Genomic DNA, 23,324 nt, shown 5'->3' on the forward strand with positions numbered 1-23,324 from the left:
ATTTAGAGTGTCACATTATACCCACCATGTCACATTTGAGAAAAGTACATTAAAGAATTTTTAGTATTTTTGGAGTGTTACATTATACCCGTCATGTTGGAGTGTCACATTAGTACCTGTCACATTAATAAAAAGGTATAGTCGTCCACCAAAATACTACCAAAATTGAAAATAGGACCACACGGAAAGAAACTGTCCGCTAATAGGACTTAACAAATCAATAGAAAAAATTTGAGACTAATTGGAGTACTTATTTGTGAGATGGGACTTATTGGTAAATATCCCTATATTGAATCTACCTTCCAAAATCAATGGGACTACTTGGTTTATACAAAAATTCTTAGGACTAAACGGATCACCGTGTTTCAAGATGAGATTTTTAAGTAAATTTTTCTTTAATTGTATTAGTTTATATTGAAATATGATATAAAAAGAGTATGTAGTTGAATTGTATTTATTTATGTTTTTTTTACATTGATCAAGAGTTTTTAATAAACAAGTCTTATCCATGGCACTAATTGTAAATGTCCTAAACACTACATTACAATTGCAAGTTAGGTTTTTATGTCATGACAGTACACATTATTAGCAAATTTTTGAACATGCCTTAAAAGCCAAAGTCAAAAAAACCTTATTGATCCAAATAGGAGAGACTAGGTAAAACATGAAGGCTGCATATTTGAAAAGTAATTTGAATTGAAAGAACTTCTCATACATCTAAAAACAAAAGTCAATGCATACTGAAAGTAGGAAAATGCTAACAAAGAAGGCAACCATGAAATGCATTACAGAACATATCATAGAGCTGCCAAGATGCATCCTCGTGCAAGCTGTGTTATGGAGAATCAAGATTTATTGGATAAAGATCATGGGCATACGTAGAGGATGACCCATTTCGTGTTGTGCCCAATGAATCAACAAGGGTCTGATTATCACTTGAACTTTGGAGTTGCATATCATCATACTTATCTCTGAGGGCTTCGAATCTGAATTCATCACCGTAATTACTTGGATCCATGATTGATCCTTGAATGCTATCATGACCTTCAAGCATGCTTACTACTGCAGACATGGCAGGCCTACGTGCTGGTGATGGATTAGTGCATAATAATGCTACCATGATCATTCTTATTGCCTCTTTATTGTCGAACTTAGAACCCAACTTTGGATCCACCAACCCCATTAAACATCCTTTATGTTGTAAAAAAAATGCCTGAAATTAGAAGAAGAAAGGGATCATATGAAAAGTGACAAGCCAGTAAAATAACCCTTACTTGCAAGAACTAATTAGAATCAAGTTCCCATCAAGAAAGAACTGCGGTCCCAATTGGGATGGAACCTCTCGAACTTATTATATATCCCAAAAAAACAAAAGAAAAGATACCAAGGTTATTGGAATATTATTTATCCTAAATAGAAGTAATTCACCACCATTTAAACAAAGACAACATTCGTGACCGAAAAAAATTTGATCCTAGTAAACAATAATTGGCAATCAGCGCAAAACCTCCTTGACACAACCAATTCAGGTAGTTCAACCTCTTGCCAAGTTTGTGCTAACTTGTGATAGCTGGCCAATAAAGCCAAACGGATAGGTCCAAAAACAAGATTTTTTTTTTTTAAATGTGTATTTAATCAAAAACCTTAAAGAACCAAACACTTACCCAATCAAGCAGACCAACAAAATTCTGAGAAGGATGATATTTCATATTGTTCTTTCCAGTGACAATTTCTAATGTGACAACCCCAAAACTATAAACATCTGCTTTGTGGGTTAAAATACCCCATAATGCATATTCCGGTGCCATATACCCTCTGCACAAGAAACATAATTTTGTTAATTATAATTTAAAATATCAGCTTTTTAGTACAATTGTAACATTAAACAGTAGTTTTAAGTGGTAAATTCTAATAGTGAATGACTTTGTTTGGCAATTTACAAGCATTCATACAATTTTCAAGGTGATCAAAACTTCAGTAGTTCGTTGACTTAAGAACATTAAGATAGATTTTTAATAATGCAAGGCATTGTAGTGATGAAAAGTTACTGAAAAGTGAAATGCATAATAGCTAAACCATAACATTATAATTACTAGAAGCGAAAATCACCATATAGCTAAAACGAAGTCACTTTGCATGGGCTTGTAGCCAAGCAAAAATCAAGGTGGTTTGCCTGGTTTAGTTTTGGTGTGGGCTTCTGTATGATGGGCCACACTGCTCTCACCTCACTTTCTAATTCTATAATCCGATTCCATTTCCATTGTAAACAAAATAAACATTTAATGGGAGATTACGCATTGAATTTTTGGTAGTAGATCCATAATAAAAAAAGTGTTTATGATTGTTCCAGAAGAAATAAAACAATAGATAGGGTAGAGCTAGGACAGTTATTGCATGAGGTCTACCCAATGCTAGATGCAGAGTCGTATAATAAAAATTGGAAGCTTACATAGTTCCAGCAATCCTGGTACTAATGTGGGTATTCTTATCTTCAGTAAGCTTAGCCAAACCAAAGTCAGAGATCTTAGGGTTAAGATTTCCATCAAGTAGTACGTTGGTAGCCTGGATGTCCCTATGAACTATTTTCAGTCTTGATTTCTCATGCAGGAATGCCAAACCTCTTGCAATGCCAATACAAATACTTAGCCTGGTAGGCCAATCCAATTTCAATTGGCACTCCCCTGGACTTGTAATTAAAAAGAAATATCAAACCAGGAAGGGGAAAAAACATATCAAAAAAGAAAAAGAAGATCCAAATTAATAATAGTTATAACTAGAAGCCGTAAGTAAATTACCAAACAAAGCTCGGGCAAGGCTATTATTTTCCATGTATTCATATCCCAGGAGTAGAACATCCGTACAAGCTTATTAAATTTGGATGTTGTAAACCCAAGATCGTGCCAATGTCATTAACAAATTCACAATTACCTTGCTTTGATTTTGAAGAAAGTTGCTTAACTGAATATGACAAGGTAACAACTACAATTGATTGCGATATACCTTATAAATAGATCCAAAACCACCTTCCCCAATCTTGTTGTTGTCATCAAAGTTGTTAGTGGCAGCTTTAATTTGTTGAAAGGCAAATAAACCAGTTTTTAATTCTAATCCTCTTAGAGCTGCAGAAGAACAAGTTGAGAGATTTAACTACATCATCTTATCATCAAAGCACCGACTTTGATTTTTGGCCAAGTATTTAGGTGCCTATTCTGAAAAATGTGACATTTGAAATAAAAAGATTAAGAAATTACAGAGCAAAAAACTGATGCTTAGTTTGGTTGCAGAAAAGTTGGAACAACCAAAAAGATAAGTTTCAAGCTTTCACAGCAACAAACAATTCCAACATGTTATAAGGTTCAAAATTTTGCTTCGTTGCCCTACATCTCCTCAGTTCTTATTTGTAGCCTTGGGGATAGTTAGCAATCTCTACTCAAACAATTACTTTCAACTACTAAGTGATGCTTATAAAGGAAATTTAAATATAACAAAAACAAAAGGAAAATATAAAGGGTTCAAAATTCTCATTTTGTAACTGATGTCATTTAAATATATGTTTGTTTCAATTATCACTTATCAAACAAGCTTGTGACATTTAAAATAGGATTAATTTGACAATATTGATGGTGTGTATTCCTCCATACTATCCGGAATAAGAACATAAAATTCATATTGTTGGTAATTTGGATGCCTATTGACATTTTCCATAAACAACCAAAAAGCCTCATGTTGGGTTTGGTTGGCAGATTTGGAAATGGAAAGAGAAAAGGAAGGTGAAATGTGAATAAAATATACTTATATTTCACTTAGTTTCATACACCTTTCCCCTTTCTCTTTCCCTTTCCAAATCTCTTCCCAAATCTCCCAACCTGTAAAATATGTTGAGAGAGTGATATTGAAAGAGTAAGTAAGCTCTGTGATTCAATATATCAGAAACCAAAATAGAGGCTCCATTATATAGGAGCTGTGTTGAGCTGTGTTACAAATAGCATTATGATACAATGTAATATAATAATGAAAAGGAGGCCGAAAGAAGACGGGTGACCGAAAGCAGGAACAAGAAAAGAAAAGGAAAAAGGAATCCTATCTATCTGAGCTAGCTGTATACATACATTAATACATTACATAATATTAACATATTATATTAACACCCCTCCTCAAACTCAAGGAGGACAAACATCAACCAACTGGAGTTTGGAGACAAGGTCAACAAAGCGGCCAGGAGAATGAGCTTTGATGAAGATATCAGCAGGTTGATCAGCAGAAGAGATTGGATGAAGATGGACAGTACCACGAGTGACGTGTTGACGAATAAAATGGCAGTCAATCTCAATGTGCTTGGTGCGATCATGAAAAACATCATTGTGAGCAATTTGAAGAGCACTTTGATTATCACAAAAGAGGGCAGTAGCACTAGAGGGGGAAACACCCACGTCAGTAAGAAGCCACTGAAGCCAAAGAAGCTCTTGAGTAGTATCAGCAAGAGCACGGTATTCGGCCTCGGTACTGGAACGAGCAGTAAGAGATTATTTCTTGCTGCGCCAAGAAATAAGAGAATCACCCAAGAAAAAACAAAACTTGGTAGTAGAGCGGCGGTCAGTAGGATCCCCAACCCAACTGGCATCGGAAAAAGCACAAAGCTGGAGAGAGGAGCGGGTGGAATAATGAAGACCATGAAACAGGGTGCCTTTGAGATACCGAAGGATACGAACTAATGCAGCATAATGAGGGGTACGAGGAGCTGACATAAACTGGCTGACAATGTGAACGGCATAGGCAATATTAGGACGAGTAACAGTGAGATAGACAAGACTGCCAGCCAGCTGACGATATAGGGTAGTATCAGAGAGAAGAGTGCCATCAAGAGGTGTAAGACGACTCTAAGGCTCTAGGGGAGTGGAGGCAGTCTTGCAATCCGTAAGACCAGCACGTGTGAGAAGATCAGAGATATACTTAGCTTGAGAGAGAAAAGAACCCGTGGAATCATGAAAGATTTTAAGACCCAAGAAATAGCTGAGAGGACCAAGGTCTTTCATCTCGAAATGATGGCTAAGAAACTGTTTCAGGCGAAGAATACCATCGATATCATCACCGGTGATAATCATGTCATCCACATAAAGCAGAAGCAGGGTGGTCCCTTGAGCTGTTTTCCGGATAAAAAGAGCAGTATCATAAGAGCTAGAGGTGAAACCACATTCATGAATAGTAGAGCTGAACCTGGCAAACCAAGCGCGTTGAGCTTGTTTGAGACCATATAAAGCACGCTGAAGTTTGTAAACTTTATGAGGTGGATAAGTAGACCCAGGGGGAGGTTGCATGTGGACCTCCTCGAGAAGAACACCATTAAGGAAAGCATTTTTGACGTCTAGTTGATAAAGATCCCATTGTCGGGTGGTAGCAACAGCAATCAAGCTGCGAACAGAGGTGAGACGAGCAACAGGAGCAAAGGTCTCCTCATAGTCAATACCATATTCTTGGTTGAAGCCTTTGGTAACAAGGCGGGCTTTGTAGCGCTCAATAGATCCATCAGAACAAGTCTTGATTTTGTATACCCATTTGCAGCCAATGGCAGTCTTGCCAGGAGGAAGATCAACAATGTCCCAAGTATGAGTTTTGTCTAAAGCTGACAATTCATTAGTCATAGCATGCTGCCAAAGAGGATTAGAGCGAGCCTCACGATAGGAGGTCAGTTCATAAGTAGAAAAAGCAGTAGAACCAATAATAAAGTCACGAAGATGAGTAGAAGGTTGGGTTACCCGGTGTGGTCGAGGAGAGGGAGGAAGAGCCAGAGGAAGAGACTCACTAGGAGGGGAGGATCTCGAGGGAGCAAGAGTAAGACCATCAGAGCGAGCAGGTGCATGGGATAGACCAGTAGGCAAGGCAGTCTCGAGAGAGGCTAGCAGAGGCGGTGGAGTAAGCTCATCAAAAAACTCGAGAGAGGCTGGCAGGGGCGGTGGAGTAAGCTCATCAGAAAACAGATCTGTGGAAGGGTCAGTAAAAACAGAGAGGGTGAGGGAACGGACAAACGGAAGAGAGAGAGAGAGAGAGAGAGGAAAACATTTTGTGTTCCCAAAAGACCACATGACGAGAGATACGGAGTCACTGGGAGAGAAGATCCCAACAACGATACCCCTTATGTTCAATACCATACCCCAAGAAGCAACAAAGGCGGGAACGCGGTTCAAGTTTAGTACGTTCATGAGGTTGGAGAAGAACAAAACAGGCAGATCCAAAGACCCTAAGGTTGGTGTAAGGGGGACGGGTGCCATGCAGACGCTCATAAGGAGTGTGATTATGAATGACAGGTGTAGGGATACAATTGATAGTGTAAGCAGCAATGAGAGCTGTCTCTCCCCAAAAAAGTTCCGGACAAGAGGAAGATAGAAGGAGAGCACGAGTAGTGTCGAGAATATGCCGATGTTTCCGTTCAGCACGTCCATTTTGTTGAGACGTACGGGGACAGGAACGATGAGGTTGAGTACCATGACTCTGAAGGAAGGAAAGAAAGTCAAAATCTTTATATTCCATGGCATTGTCAGAGCGAAAAAGCTTAATAGTTTTAGAAAATTGTGTTTTAACCATTGCAGCAAAATTGTAATAAAGTTGTTTGAGCTCAAAGCGATTTTTCATAAGAAACAACCATGTAAAACGGGAAAAATCATAAAAACAACAAAATAGCGTGCTCCTCCCATAGTAGGAGTAGGAGAGGGTCCCCAAATATTAGAATGGATGAGATCAAATGGTGCAAGAGAAATAGAGTCACTTTTATTAAACGACAAAGCAGGTTGTTTGGCAAGTTGACAGGACACACAATCTAAAGCATCAGAACTTACAGGACCTAAATGACCACTAGAAATTAAAGATTTTAAATGACCAACAGAAAGATGGCCCAAACGACAGTGCCAAAGCTGAAAATGAGATAAAGGAGGAGCAGTGGTAGCAGTAGTAGGAGCTGTGATCTGAGAGGAATCTGGAACATGAAGATGGATGAGTTCGTAGAGACGTCCATGCTTACGGCCTATCCCAAGAGTTTGTCCCATCCGAGGGTCCTGCACCAAACAACCAGTATGTGAAAAGGTAACAGTTAGACCATGCTCACATAGTTGACTAATGGAGATAAGATTTAAAGTAAGAGCAGGCATAAGATATACATGGGATAAAGATAAGTGAGAGGTGGAAACAGAACCAACATTACTTACAGACAGAAGAGACCCATCAGCAGTATGGATAGAAGGAACATGAGGAGTAAAAATAGTAGGGTCAAAGGTCATGTGATTACAACAAGCGGAGTCAAAGTACCAGGAAGTGTTACCTGCGGTGACAGACAAAGCAGTAGAGGGAGGAGTACCGAAATTCTGCCAAAAATGTTGAAACATGGCTTCGACATCTGTTTGAGAGAAGACTGGAGTGGAAGGGTCTATAGGGACAAAGGAAGGTAAATCCTCTGAGGCAGTAGCAACAGTGCGTTGAGCAGGCATTGGTTTAAACGGAGTCCCAAAACGGTGAGAGTTGCTGCGGGAAAAATTCCCGGTGGAAGGACCATTGCGAGAGGCACGGGCGGGATTGCAGAAGCAATCTTGCTGGAGATGACCAGGGCCAGTCTTGTTGCAAAACCGACAAAGACGAACTGGACAATTAACCAGAAGATGAGTCGACGGAAGATTGCGGTTTTGACAGTAGTTGCCGGTAGTTGACCTCTGTGGTGAAGGTGGTGAAGAAGAACTCCGAATCTGGGGAGTAGCGAGAACAAAGTCCACAGGGTGTGGATGGAGAGTACCAAACCTGGTTTCCTCTGACAGTAGTTCAGAAATTGCTTGCTCACGAGTGGGTAGAGGAGTGCGATGAAGGAGAGATGCGCGTACGGGCTCAAAACGGGGAGTGAGAGCCATGAGAAACTGAACCAAGCGCTGTTGGTCACGGTAAGTAGTAAACAAGGTAGCATCCTTAGTATCCCTCCATGGAGGTTCAGAAAGAGCGAGCTGATCCCAAAAATAATACATTTGGGAGAGGAAATCATTAATGGTCTGAGTTGTATCTTGGCGCATACGGTAAAGATGACTCAGAAGCTGATATTGGTGAGCGAGGCCAGTAGTTTGATAGCGTTCTTGTAAAAAATTCCAGATGGCCTTGGCTGGAGAGGAAACAGAGCCAAGTTGGAACCGACCAAACTGCAGGCTGATAGATGTAATAGAGGTATTGCAAAGCCAAGTGATGATCTGATAGTTTTTATTATCCCAATCTTCTAGTCTGTCGACATATTTGGTAGTGGAGTTCATGGCAGCGAATTCCGTGGTTGCTTGGATGGGTTTGCACACATCCCCAGTGATGTTGCGCCAAAGTTTCTTTCCTTTGAGGAAGCTAGACATGGCTTGTGCCCATAAGACATAATTAGTCCCGTCAAGAACAACGGAAATAGGATGATGAGAAGAGTCTAGGCGATCTATGAAGTAAAAACAACACTTTAGATGTAGAATCTAAAAAAACCGAGGTTACCAGTGAATTCAGAGGGTCGAAATCAATGGGAGAGGAGTGAACGGACCAAAAATATGACCAGAAAGGCACTAAATTGGTTTGTCAAAGTGAGTTGACTGTTTCGGTCAACAATTCTGGTCAAACAAGGATGATGTCACTGCTGCAGAGATGATGTCACAGGCGCAGCGCACGTTAGCATAGAAGTGCGCAGCGTACGATAGTAGAGGAGAACAAGCGGTGCACGAAAGCAGTCAGGGCTGACGTCGGCTGACGTCAGAAACACGCGGCTCACGTTAGCAGATGAGGCCGCGGCACACAATAGCACAGGACAAGTGTAGGAAGCGCGTACGCGCGTCTGAGAACGAGGAAGCGCGTGGCTTAATGTTCTGGCGGCGCATGGAGGCACGTGAAACGTCGGATGATGATGAATCTGGTGGCGTTGGATTCGTCGTGAAGAGACGAAGGTTTTGGTGTAGTCCAATCTGTAATTTAGATAAGGACGAGATATGCAACAATCGGTCAAACAGAAAATGTGATGCAGATGAGATACACAGCAATCTGCCAAGCAAAAAATGTGATGCAGCGGAAGAAGAGACTAGGAAAAACACCTGCGCTCTGATATCATGTAAAATATGTTGAGAGAGTGATATTGAAAGAGTAAGTAAGCTCTGTGATTCAATATATCAGAAACCAAAATAGAGGCTCCATTATAGAGGAGCTGTGTTAAGCTGTGTTACAAACAGCATTATGATACAATGTAATATAATAATGAAAAGGAGGCCGAAAGAAGACGGGCGACCGAAAGCAGGAACAAGAAAAGAAAAGGAAAAAGTATCCTATCTAAAGAATCCTATCTATCTGAGCTAGCTGTATACATACATTAATACATTACATAATATTAACATATTATATTAACACAACCAAACACAGTCAATCTGTATATATTGTTCATACATTCTACAATCCTACCATAGCCGGAATATTTAAAAGTTCATTTATGGAATTTAAAATAAATAAATAAATAAATAATAAAACATGGAGTAGAAATAAGCCACCTTGTTCCCTGGAAGTAATACTTCTCGGAGAGCATGTCCACCAAAGGATAAAGAGAATCATGAATACAAGGCATATTGCAAAAGCTAAAGCTCCAACTACGATGAATATCTTCTTTTTCTGACCAGGAGGTGGCTTGAAATCTACACAAAGAAAAATCTGTAAAGCATAGATCAAAAGATTGCATAGTACAGCCTACACCTTTTGTCCATAGCCTCAATAAACCAAATATCAAATATTTAAAATTCCTACAGTAAGAAATTATTTGACACCTCGAAGACAAATTAACTAGCAAGAGAAGAATCCTCAATCTGTAAATTATGCTTCTTCTTAATTTATAATTTTCAGATCTCAAGAGTTGGGGAATAACTTTACAATATCATTGATTCAATCATCTGCAAGTATGGTACAGAATTCAACAGAAAGAACCTCAAAACACAAGCATGGGAGAGAGAGAGAGAGAGAGGATGGTGCTTCACCATTCAGGAAGAAACGAGAAAAGCCTAAACAGAACATAACTTACTAGATTCTGCAGACATAGCTGATATAAGAGGACCATAAATTCCACTTGTAGGAACAGCTCTTGTCCCTTTGCCTGCCCAATAAAAGCTAATTTCTATAGTCTTGTTCTTCACAACTATGTTGTTAAACGTCAAATATTCGTCATCCAAGACTCTGAAAGGTTCGATTGCCTCTGAAAATTATCTCAGCAAAATGAAGGGTCACTGTATAGCTCCCATTTGCTAAGCAACGCCCATAATAAGTAAGAGGTAGAGGAGAGACACGAGCTCTTGTGTACAATTGAGAGTAGTTCATTGCGAGAACAGATACATTTTTGGCTATATAGTAGCCTGCAGTTCTACTGGCGTCCCAGAAGTGTCCAGTGTTACTAAATCCCCAAATAGAACTTGGCCCTGCCTGTACAAAATATGCTTCACCTCCTTGGTATTCATCTGCTTCGTATATAGTGTTTTCGATGATGGCTTTTCCACCACCGCAATTTATATGTAATGAATACAAATTGTCGAAAAAAAGCATCATATGTGATCATATGAAAGGTAAAAAAAACAGGGAAAAACTACGTGTCATATACTTAAAACTATGTGCACATGTTTTCCCTTGATAACCTGAAAGATCAACCAGATGTAGTTGCTGCAAAATTTGATTAACAAGAGTGGATTGAAGAAAAATAAATAAATCTGAGCTATAACCTTGAGTTTTCATTGTGACAAATATATACTTACTTGTTGGACAAGAATTCAAGCAACCAAAGTCCCTGGATTAATCCCGTAGAGAGAAAAAGAGTAATTAAATACAGAAGGAATGAGAGAAGAAGAGGAAGTGTGGGGGGGAATAGGATACCAGCATAATTCAGTAGAACACTTAATGCAAACTGCAACTTTTCAAATGCGAGTTAGAAGCTTACAAGTGGTTCCCACTGGAGAAGCTTCCGAACAAGTTTCTGATTTGATAAAAATAATAAATAAATTTAATGAAGGAAGAAAAAAGAAGAACAAGTGAATGAAGAAAATAAATGCATGGAAGTTAAGGAAGCTGCAGGGGAGATAGAGAGATCTTACAGGGTTTCTCTACAAGTAGATGGATCAACACTTCCAGACAATTTGTTATATGAAAGATCTATTCAGCTGCATAAAATTACACTTTGAATGATCACCCAACAAAATAATGAAAAAATAAAATATAACTTTGAGAATTTATAAATTCCGGGCATCATATATTGGCATATGACTGGAAGAAAAACGGATCCAGCACCACATGACACAATGAAGTTTATGGACTCCTAAGTATTTCTCAACCACAGCTGCAATTCAAGTGTATGCATGCTCTGGAATATATGTGAGAATCCGAATATAAAAATTAAGTAAATAATTAAATAATAATATTATAATCTCAAATATTTTGGTGGTGAATTCTAAGGTGCAAATTAAACATTATTGAAGGATTTTTTAATTAATTTTTAAACCTAAAATAAATTTATGGTGAAAGTCTTTAATTTAAAGGCAAGATTTATTATCTATAAAAAAAATTAAAAATTAAATAAAGTAAATAGAGAGGAGGGTGTAACTTGAACTCTAGACCACAAACTTAATAAAACATTTGTTGAAAATAATTTCAACATAAGAACTTCTGATAAATTGTACAATTTGTTGAAAATCTAGAGTTGGATAAAGAAACATGAAGTATATAAAACAGGACTGACAGATAAGTTAAGTTGACCAGATTCCCGAGCTCTACTGGAATAGTTCCATAAATTACAATTTATCATGTAAACTTTCAAAGTTCTTTTTTGCTCTTGTTGTTTTCCCACATTCATATGCACATGCACGTGTGCTTGTGTGTGTGTGCATGTGCACACACAGAGAGAGGGAGAGAGTGTACATATTGGTGAGAGTGGTAATCCTTCCAAAGGACTTCGGGATTGTTCCTGATAAGCGATTCACAGTAAAAGACCTACAGTAGTAACTTCACTAATTTTAAACTGAGGATGTACGCAATGCATTTGCTAGTCTGACAGAGAAAAGTGTATATATTGCTCACATATACTTCAACTTGGTAGAAGCCCATTCAGAGGGAAGAGGACCGCTAAGATAGTTGCGAGATAAGTCTCTGTAAACAATGGATAGCACTTTGAACTTAATGGAATCATAAAAGCTAATTAACAGACATGAAGAAAAAGAAACTTGGAAGTTCTTCCCACATGTATTTAATGTAGGTCAACTTCACTAACGATCGTGGTAAGACACCAGAAAGATCCTGCCCTTTAAGAACTCTGTGACAAGAAAACAGAAACACTTAGATTCAAATTCTGGTTTAGCATATTTTCCAGTATGTAATGTTACATGTCAACACTCACAAATAAGGTAGCGAAATTCTTCAAGCAATCAATTATTCATTGTTGAATTAGAGATTTGTATACAATATATTACCTAAGAGAGTCTGTGAGAATAGTAGTGTTCGTACTCCTTTTCCTTTTAGGATTAGGAATTAGTGTTAGTGTTCTATATCTAATAGCATTCTCTATCAGTGGTGTATTTTGTTTAGGATTAGGATTTAGCATTCTATATATTTGTGTGATGTATTCTTTGTTCAAGGCAATCTAATATACAGTTTTGTTTAGAAAACTTACATGGTATCAGAGCCGTCAGAAGCAGCAGGATCAGCAGTAGGGGTAGAGACAACTGGTGGAGGAGGAGCCTTGCGACGAGAATAAACTAACAATGGAGAAGGAGAAGAGGCCGAAGGAGGAAAAGCAGCCAGAGGTGAAGTAGGAAGAGAAGATGGAATAAGCTCAGGAGTAACTATGGAGATGTACTCATCAAACGGAACCTAAGAAGGAAATGGATCAATATGAACCAAATCCTCTTTGGAAACAGGGGTGGTGAGAGGAGGAAGTTGAAAGTAAGATAGACGTTCGAGAAAGGCAACATGGCAGGAGACATAAAGGCGACGAGAAACAGGGTCATAATAGCGATAACCTTTCTGAGTGAAACTATAACCCAAAAAGATACATAGGACAGACCGGGCACTAAGTTTAGTCCTATCTTTACGGGGTAAAAGGACAAAACAAGCAGACCCAAACACACGAAGGAGGGAGTAATTAGGAAGTTGAGAAAACAGAGCCTCATAAGGAGACCGACTAGAAAGAAAAGGGGTAGGCAGACGATTGAGAAGTAAAGCAGCAGTAAGAACTGCCTCACCCCAAAATGAAGCCGAAACAGAGGCAGAGAGAAGGAGAGACCTAGCTGTCTCAAGAAGATGACGGTGTTCATTTTGAGCAGGTGTATCAGCACAAGAAGTTTGGTGAATAGTACCCAATTTGGCCAAGTATTCACAGAATTCAGTTTTAAAGTATTCCCCACCCAAGTCAGACCGCAACAATTTAATAGTAAACCCAAACTATGTAGTGACCATAGACTGGAAGGTACGATATATTTGGTAGAAGTCAGATTTATGAGTCATAAGATAAACCCAAGTGTAACGGGTGCAGCCATCAATAAAAGACACATAATAGGCAGAGCCCCCTTTAGTAAGAATAGGAGAGGGTCCCCAGACATTAGTATGTTCAAGAGAAAAAGGAGAAACAGAAATAGAGGTACTTTTATTAAATGGTAAGGCTGACATTTTAGCAAGTTTACACCCCCGACATTCATCAATTTGACTAGGAGAAACTTTACCCAACAATCCTGACTCGATTGACAAATGACCGATGCGAGAATGCCATAAGTAAAACTGACTCGACTGAGAATCTAACTGAAATGAGGAAAGTGCAGCTGGAGAAGTGGATAAGGGGAGATGCAAGCTTTCGACCACATAGAGGTCTCCAATTCTACGGTCGGTCCTAATCTGCTTCTTGGACACCCGATCCTGCACACAACAAACAGAAGAGGAAAATAAAACATCAAAACCAGACGCATCAAGTTGACTGATAGATAATAAACTGACAGATAACTGAGGAACATAAAAAACAGAACGAATAGTAACAGCAGACCTGGCAGAGGGTAAGACAGACCCAACAAATAGAATAGACATACCATATCCATTAGCAGTATTAATAGTAATAGGAGTGGGTGGGGGAATACAATTTTGAAGTAAGGAAATGTGAGGAGTCATATGATGAGAGGCACCAGAATAAAAAATCCAGACAGAAGAAGGGATACCTGAAGAGGACCCAAGCAAACCTGAATGAAGAGAGGTAAGAGCGGAGACAGATAGGGATGACTGAGAGGTGGACATGATATGCTGAAGTTGTGCAACCTGAGCACTCAGGGAAACCAAGTTAGGATCGGGAGCTGGAGTAGATGTAGTGTAAGCAGCAGGAGGTCGGAAAGTACCCGAAGTAGGATTGCGGAACTGTGTCTGAGAAGACGGAATAGGCTGACATCCCTTTTGGGGACAATTGTTCTTCCAATGACCCCTCTGATGGCAGAAAGCACACTCATCTGGGCCTAATGGTCCTCTCTTGGGTTTTGCAGTGACCTAAAGCTGATGAGGAGGAGGGGTCGATAACAAGGGCGACTTGGCAGGAGCCAAGAACACAGAAGGAGGCAAAGTCTGACTGGCCGTCTTAAGATGGGTTTCCTCGGAGAAGAGTTCACGAACAATAGCATCCACAGAGGGAAGAGGAGATCGGTGAATGATGCCACCTCGAATAGCCTCATACTGAGGGGAGAGAGCTGTTAAGAACTGGATTAAACGACCCTGTTCCCGAAACTCAATATAAGCGTCTAGTATCTTGAGACTAGGTGGTTCCATAAGAGCCAACTGATCCCAGAGACCTGTCATCTCAATATAAAAGTCCAGAATAGTTTGATCCCGCTGACAAGCACTCTGAACAGTTATTTCCAACTCATACCGCTTGGCAAAGTTGGACTGCTGATAAACACCGAGTAAATAATCCCACACTTCCTTGGCAGTACTGTACTTGGAAAACATCATTCCAATACGGTCATCCACAGAATTATGAAACTAGGTTAGAACTTGGGCATTATCACAATCCCAAGTGTCACAGGAAGACAGATACCTTTCTACCTTCGGGTCCGATGGACGAGGAGCAGAACCAGAAACATAGCCCCATTTTTTTTGATCAAGAAGAAAAATCTTCATGACACTGGCCCAATAGGCATAATTGCCACCGGTGAGTTTATATTTGATGGCTTGGATTTTAGTAACTGACATTATAATAAAACAAAATTTGTAATAAACAGACAAATATGGGGCTTTAGTGAAATAATCCTAAAATAGGGTTTTAAATAGAAATAGCCAAGTTGAAGACAGGGAGAGAGACTGAGGCTGAGAAGCGAATCAGACAGAGGTCGTGAAGAAGAAAAAGGCAGACGAACTAGAGAGCCGAAGTAGATGGCTACGAATAGAATCAGACAGAGATTGCGAGGAAGAGAGAGGCCTTCGCGAGACGAACCAGAGAAGGCTAGGGCTTCGAACCCTCGTGAGTCTGGAGAGAGAAAAGTCGCGACTCCGATGGTGACAAACCAGTTGAACCAGAGAGGGCTGATGGTGATGACCCGGACAAACCAGAATGTCACCACTTAGGGCTGATCACGAACCAGAAGAACCAAGGAGGGGTCAAGATCGATGACCCTTTGACCAGCGAACCATGATGGCGACAAGCGAAGCAGCTAGGGTTTCAAACCTAGCTCTGATACCATGTAAGTTTTCTAAACAAAACTCTGCAACTTGCTGATTTCTTCACTAAGACTCACACCACTGCTCGGTTTCGGTTTTTTCTTGACAAACTCTCAGTGTTTTCTGCCCAAACACCTTGAGTTTGAGCGGGGGTGTGAGAATAGTAGTGTTCGTTTTCCTTTTCCTTTTAGGATTAGGAATTAGTGTTAGTGTTTTATATCTAATAGCATTCTCTATCAATGGTGTATTTTGTTTAGGATTAGGATTTAGCATTCTATATATTTGTGTGATGTATTCTTTGTTCAAGGCAATCTAATATACAGTTTTGTTTAGAAAACTTACAATCTCCATGAAAATAAATAATTACAGAATTCAATTTTTCAAAAACCAACAATGTATAACAACAAATAATTAAAAGCACAAAACATGAAAAACTCCAAGTAATTAGAGTACACACATCCTGCAGATTTACATGCCTCCTAATATTCAAACATCATTGCCTCCTAATTTAAAAACAAATAAAATAAAAAAATCATAAATAACATTTTAAGCAAAAAATGGAGTTGAATAATAAGTAGAGACTTATATTTAAAAACATAAAAAGGAGCATACATGGCACTGATGTGACATCCATCAATCGAAGGGCAAGTGCAATTGACAGTACAGTCATACATAAGGGAGGAGTCCACTATTGGTGTTTGCCAGTTCAAGTTTTCGTCACAATGCTTCAAATTGAAATTCTAGCCTTTTTTACCCAGTTGTTCAGCTATTTCACCACGAGCTTCCACTGCAGAAATCGAAGTCATGTTAGCCTTTAAAGTAGTTAGAGATAAGTGATATAACATGGAGAAATGTCTATGTATTAGCATCATAAAGTATCGTTAGACATCTTAGTATTTTTTCAAATTGTGCCTAAAATGAAGTTCTTGCATGAATAAACAAGGACAAATTGGTTAAACAAGATAAATAGTCATATCTGGAACCTTTTTTGAAAATGCCATTACAACTTTTCAGTAGATTTTTCAAACTTTGCTTAAAAGCACACTTCTACATACAACACTCTTTAGATTATTGAATCTTGAAAGAAGCTTTGTCAATAGGAATAGCTAAAAAAAGGGTGACAACTAAACAAAAACAAAGGATGCAGTGGACTCAACCAATCTAATCATCTTCAATTATGACTTGTAATTAAGTTCTTTTTCATGTTTACAAATTTAAAAAAAAAAGGAAAATAGAAATGAATAAATTGAAATTATAGAGAGCCTCTTAGTTTCATTATTGGGAATACGTCTAGTTTGTGCTTCAATTCAACCTGCTTCATAGCATATTAGTATAAACAATACAAGCATAAAAGTCCATGTAGCTTTTGGACATTCACTAACTGTTACCACCATATCTATTTATATATTTGAGTTCTTTGAGCATATGTATAAAGCTACGTTCATACATATTTAGCCCAAGGGTGTGGTGACCTGGTAAGGCATTGAGATATAACCTTGAGCTTCAAGGTTCCACTCTCCTCGGGTCAACCATCCGGACAATAGCACATATGATTAGTAGGACAAACATTCCAGGCGTGGGCGAATCATACCCAGTGTCAGGAGTGTGAGGTCGAATCCCTATCTGTGTGCAAATCCGCAACTTATTACTACATGATTGTGTTAGTGTTTTTTTTTTCCATACATATATGAATATATATATATATATATATATGACCGACAGGAGAAGAAAATCATACACAATAGTGAAGGTGACTTATTGTACTAGAAGCAAGGTTCTGAAAAGTGGTTGCGGTCACCGTAACGGTGGCGGTGACGCGGTTGCGGTTGCGGGGTGTAAAGGCCGTAGTGTAACGGTTGCGGTAACCGAAACCGTGAATTTTTTTATTTTTTGCACAATTTGAAAAAAAACTTACCGATACACATTTTTTTTTCCATGATCATATTTATTGGATTAAAAATAAATATTGATCAATTTTTGTAAATTTTAAGTATGATGCAATATATTTCATATATTTAAATAACTATAAACTGAGTTTTTTACATTTTATTTTAATAATTAATGACTTTATATTATATAAAAAATAATCACTAACTATTATATATAAGATAAACAATGATAAAAGTAAAAGAATAAATAAGAGCTTAAATATATATATATATATATATATATTTTAACCAAGCCAAATAGATAATGACCACACTTATTGTTATTATTATTTTCAAACAATATATAGATAGACACACACAAATAAAATGGTCTAGTGATAGCAGCTGAATAGAATAGCATAGGTCTTACAGTTTTAACAAATCAATAACATGTTCTTCATCTTCCCTCTTCTCTCTCTCTCTATCTCTTGCTCCTCCATTTTCTCTCTTTATCTTCCCTCTTCTCTCTATCCCTCTTCTTCCATTTTCATTTTTTTTTTGTGTTTTTTTGAAAGAAACAGTTTGAAACCGTTACGTAACAGTGCGTAACAGGCCGTTACGGCTGTTACAGCACTGTTACGACCGCTACGGCAGCCGCTACGGCTGACACACCTGTGAATCTCAATCATACTGCAAAAGCGGCCGTAACGGGTGGCGGTAACTGCCAAAACCGTTACGTAACGGCGTTACGTAACGATTGCGGCCACTTTTTATAACCTTGACTAGAAGCATCCTTTTAGGACCCCATGGGCCATGCTGCTCATTTAACTTTTTGGTAAAGGGATTTACACTTCCAACTTAAAATTGGGGGCAAGACCTTGCAACAATGCAACAGCATTACTAATATAAAAAATAAACAGTCCAGCTACATTATTTAATTGAGACCCTCTAATTTCACATCTAATAGAGATTTTTCAATTTCATCTCCAATGACTTGGCCACATTCAATAGAGATTTCCAAATTCCACTTTCAATAGCGTAGCTAAAATCCATGTAAAACATTCTCACACTACTCTCTCTCTCTCTCTCTCTCTCTCTCTCTCTCGTATTTAGGTCCTAATCCATATCATTGGAATGAAATTAGGGACTAAATTAGGGGATGAATTATTTTTCAAAAATAAAATAAAAAGAAACAACATTGCAACAGTGTTACAGCTTACATGGACTCCTTTTTTTTTCAATAATCCAAATCATTAATTTTTTAAGGTTTCTTTATTAAAAATTTAGAAATAAAGTTGCACCTATTTTATCATTACATATGGCATGGTGATTAACTCTTATACCAAATCATACATCCAATCCCATACTTCAAACTATAATAGTTTTAACGATAAATCTAAACTCATCCAATCTCAATTCTCGACGTAATGATTGACTCTATCACACAATTGTGCCCAAAAACTCCTTTTAGCTAATATAGTCTCTACCTTTGCCTTCTCTCATAAAAATCTTTGAAGCAAATGAAACACAGTGTGGGCCCGTGAGGCCCATAATGGATCCCATTTCGATAATTTGAATTGTTCATTTTATTGAGCATTTCATGTATTTCATCCACAAAAAAAAATTAAGTCCATCCGATAATTATAACTTACTTAATTTTTCACTAAAAAAATAGATAATAATTATATTTTTAAAAATAAACCATATATATTTTTTTGGTGACAAACGCAACAAATTAAATAAGTTAAATTATTGGATTGATCTAATTTTTTTATGGATGAAATAGACAAAATGTCCAACAAAATGAACGGTTCAGATTCGGAGAGGGGGTGCTGTTGTGCCTTAAGGCACAGCAGTTACTGTTGTGCCCTTTGCGGGAGATTTTTCCGAGTGTTTTTCGATGATCTGAACCGTTCATATTATAGAGTTCGTCGAGTAGATTATCGATACAAACATCAAGTTGATTGAATATCTATAACTCTATAACCAAAGTACATTTGTTTCTATAAAAATTAACAGTTAACATAACTTCCATAAATTTTTAAAAACAATTTGGATCTAATCATGGGGTTATGAATATCCGATTAATTTGATTTTTTTCATGAATAATATTCTTGACAAACTTTACAATATGAATGGTTCAGATTATCAAAAAACACTCGGGAAGACCTCCCAAAAGGGGGCAACAGTAACTGCTATGCCTTAAGGCACAACAGCACCCTTTATCCATTCAAATTATCAAAACGAGATCTAGACCCCACGGGTCCAAACAACGCCTTCCAATTCAAAATTCAGAGGGGATCCTACTCGAAAATTTTGATATTTCTCATCTATTTTTCCTTCTCTATAACTTTTCTCTCTCATGTGGGACTACTAATCAGTCCTTTAAATCCACCATTAATGACAGACAAAGCATCACAACATTTGGAAGACCCTAATATTGTCGCCTTCCGAGGCTAGTCACACAAGAACGGTGACACACCACCAATCTCCTCCATCAGTCACACCATCACACTTTTGGATTAATGTTTGGCAACTTAGAAAGAAAAAGAAAAAAAAAATTGATTGGGTAAATGATAAATGAAAGGACAATTTTCAAGTGTGTAAGTATATACCATATATACTTGTGTAAGTTCTATATTGAAGTTACCTCACAAAATTACATAAGTTTTTACAAATATACGCAGGTTAATCCATAAAAATTTAAAAAATCACAACTTATGTATATTTGTGAGAACTTACTCAATTATGTGAGGTAACTTAAGTATATTTGTAAGAATTTACATAAATACATATGGTATGCACTTTATACACCCAAACCCTTCTCAAAGTGAAAAAGGAGAGAAAATGAATTGTTTGGATGGGAAAGATTATAGTACACATCCTTTAATTAAATTGGTATATATGGTATGCACCTTAAAACTAAAGAAGAAAATAATATAATTTTATATTTTCTGGATTATAAATTTAAAAAAAAATTATAATTAAACAACACATGAAACATAACCAAATATCATCTTAATTATAAATATATATATATATATATATATAACCAAATAACACACGTGGCACAATCAAAGATCTTATGAGTTATAACTAAAATAATGTCATAATTAAAAAAGAAAATTAGTCATAACTGAAGAAAAAAAAATATTATCACTTAAGAGTGCATATGGTAGGAGGTGGTGTGTAATAGAATTTCTATATTGGATAGATAAGAGAGAAAATAAAATAATGATATTATTATATATATTTTATCTTCTTTGGTTAAATTATATAAAAGAAATGAAATGATATAAAATTATATTACTAAATTAATCTTTTATAAGTGCTAGTTTTTTTTTGTTTGTTCTATATTTAAAATGATAATTTCCATAACAAAATAATATTTGTTTGGTTTTATTTTTCTTCTAATCTCTCCACTTTTGAAGAGAGTGAAAATAGTAGATTATCAAAGAAACTTGTTTCTCTTTGTTTCTTTCCATTTATCTCCTATTTGGTAATCCAAACAAGTGATTAAAATTTATTTCTCTACATTTAATTTATTTTCTCTCCAAATCACTCAAACCAAACAAATTTTGAGATAAAAGACGTCCACTTGTTTTGTTTTTATGGCTCGTTTGGTAATTGATTTTTTTTTTTTTTGGAGTTTTTTTTTAATTTTTTTTACAAAAACACATATAAAAAAGTATAGAGATGAATGTAACAATTTGTAATGACTTTTTAATTTTTCTAATAAAATAGCCTATTAACAAACTAGGCTTTAGTTTTAAAAGTATTTTTGAGTTTTTTTTTCTTTGTTGGTCGAATTTTGTTATTTTTAATGAATTTTTATTTTTAGATACACCTTGTCTAAATATATATAAAGTAAAATATTTTAAAGAAATACAAAAAATTAATAAATATAAAAATGTACTGAATTTATATTTTTTTAAAACAAATTTTATACTTTTTAAGTGTAATCAAATTATCTATTTGTACATTGTTTTGATAATAATTTTTTTTAATAAATTTTTAAATGTGTTGTGTGTTTATCGAATGATCGTTTAGCACTAGTAATGATAGTAAAAATTTTATCAAAATAATAAGAGATTGGGATATTTTGACTTTGTTTATGAGTTTTTTTTGATAAGCAAAAAGAAACAACTTTATTGATATCAATAAATGGATTACATCAATAAAGCAAGGGCGAAGAGTATCGAACATCATAGTGTTACCCTTCATCCCAACTAGGTTGGCACCAAGAGGAACACCCAATCATTTGAGAGCTCACGCCAAACGGTTGGCAAGATACCAACACCATAGAAGAAAACAAAACAAACAAAACAAAGAGGACACAAAGACCAAACAACAATAATAAGTCTACCAAAGAACAGCATATAGTAGCAGCACAATAGTTGAGCTATCAAAACCAACCCAACAGCAGAAACAATACCAAGATAGCAACAACATTAGCACACCAGCACACACCACTGCCTTAGGGTCAATCGATAGCAAGACAAAACAGCCCCATGCTGCCTTTGGGACCACCCTGCAACCATCAATCACAGCACCAGATCTCAGTAACTGCAACATAATTGAGCAGAGTCTTAACTCCCAGAACAAGACAACTCAACCCAGCAGCGACTTCAACTGATAGGCATATTTCGAATTTGCTATAGGTTATAGATAAATTCCTGAATTGAGTAAAAGCACCCCTTGAAGTGATCCTTGACCCAGAATGTACTACAACAAAATTGAATTTTCACGGCTTGCAATGCATGTCGTAAAAACTCTTTCACGGCATGCATACAAATGCCGTTATATGACATGCCGTAGAAAGTTAAGCATCATTTACGGCAAAAAGGTAAAGTTGTAAAAAGTAATAAATTAAACATTAATGACATACTTTGTATGTCGTATATAATTTTTTACGACATTTTTTACATGCCATAAATCATTATATTTTTCATGGCATAATTTTGCATGCCGTAGAAAGTTATTTTTAATCTATTTATAGCATACTTTGTATGCCGTATATAATCTTTTACGACATTTTTTTACATGCCATAAATCATTCAACTTTTCACGACATAATTTTGCATGCCATAAAAAGTTATTTTTAATATATTTATGACATACTTTGTATGCCATATATAATATTTTACGACATTTTCTTGCATGCCATAAATCATTACAGTTTTCACGACATAATTTTACATGTCGTAGAAAGTTATTTTTAATATATATACACACACACAAGAACACAACCTTGCTTAGCCATATGCACCGCCAAACAAAGGCAGTAGCTTATAAAGTGCGGCAACTTGTGAACAAATCAAGCAGAAGCAGCAACTATGAAGGAAAAAAGCTAAGATCCACACACCAAACAACCAGCATACTAGTCAACTTCTATCATGTCAAGCTAGTAACAACCTCACATATGTACAAAGAAAAGTATCCAAATCATATGATTCACTAATTTTCAAAATATGATTTTAAATATACAACTCCACCTATTAATTTCTTGGGGGGAGGGGGGACACAATTTGCATAAATAAAACAGAAACAAATCAAAGAATATATCATTGGTATTTTACATGGTTCAAAAACTTATATATCACAAGACCAAGTAAAATAAAAAGTTGCATCCTTCAAAGAAAACATGCATTGTTCTAGAAAATTTGAATGGAAAACAAAAAAAGTACAAAAGAAAAGAAAAGCAAATAGATGCATCAGATTCTTAAATACCAAAAAAAAAAAAAAAAAAAAAAAAAAAAAAAAAGAAGAAGA

The 23,324-nt window shown here is 36.7% G+C and overlaps 1 long non-coding RNA gene and 1 pseudogene across 2 annotated transcripts; both read right to left on the bottom strand.

Moving 5' to 3' along the window:
- Nucleotides 1–697: 697 nt before the first annotated feature.
- LOC114297667 (putative LRR receptor-like serine/threonine-protein kinase At1g07650) lies at nucleotides 698–10,867 on the bottom strand (annotated as a pseudogene). The gene is made up of 6 exons (XR_014339534.1): nucleotides 10,046–10,867; nucleotides 9,525–9,665; nucleotides 2,796–3,119; nucleotides 2,450–2,681; nucleotides 1,665–1,815; nucleotides 698–1,213 (listed from the first exon to the last, which is right to left on the bottom strand). The product of XR_014339534.1 is annotated as a putative LRR receptor-like serine/threonine-protein kinase At1g07650 (transcript).
- Nucleotides 10,868–11,921: 1,054 nt separating this feature from the next.
- On the bottom strand, nucleotides 11,922–12,316 carry LOC145798543 (uncharacterized). The gene is made up of 3 exons (XR_014339535.1): nucleotides 12,242–12,316; nucleotides 12,082–12,150; nucleotides 11,922–11,994 (listed from the first exon to the last, which is right to left on the bottom strand). It is a non-coding gene; the product is annotated as an uncharacterized LOC145798543 (long non-coding RNA).
- Between the last annotated feature and the right edge of the window lie 11,008 nt (nucleotides 12,317–23,324).

The sequence above is a fragment of the Camellia sinensis genome, chromosome 9 (assembly GCF_055761805.1).
Source record: "Camellia sinensis isolate YWXY chromosome 9, ASM5576180v1, whole genome shotgun sequence".
Classification (NCBI taxonomy): domain Eukaryota; kingdom Viridiplantae; phylum Streptophyta; class Magnoliopsida; order Ericales; family Theaceae; genus Camellia; species Camellia sinensis.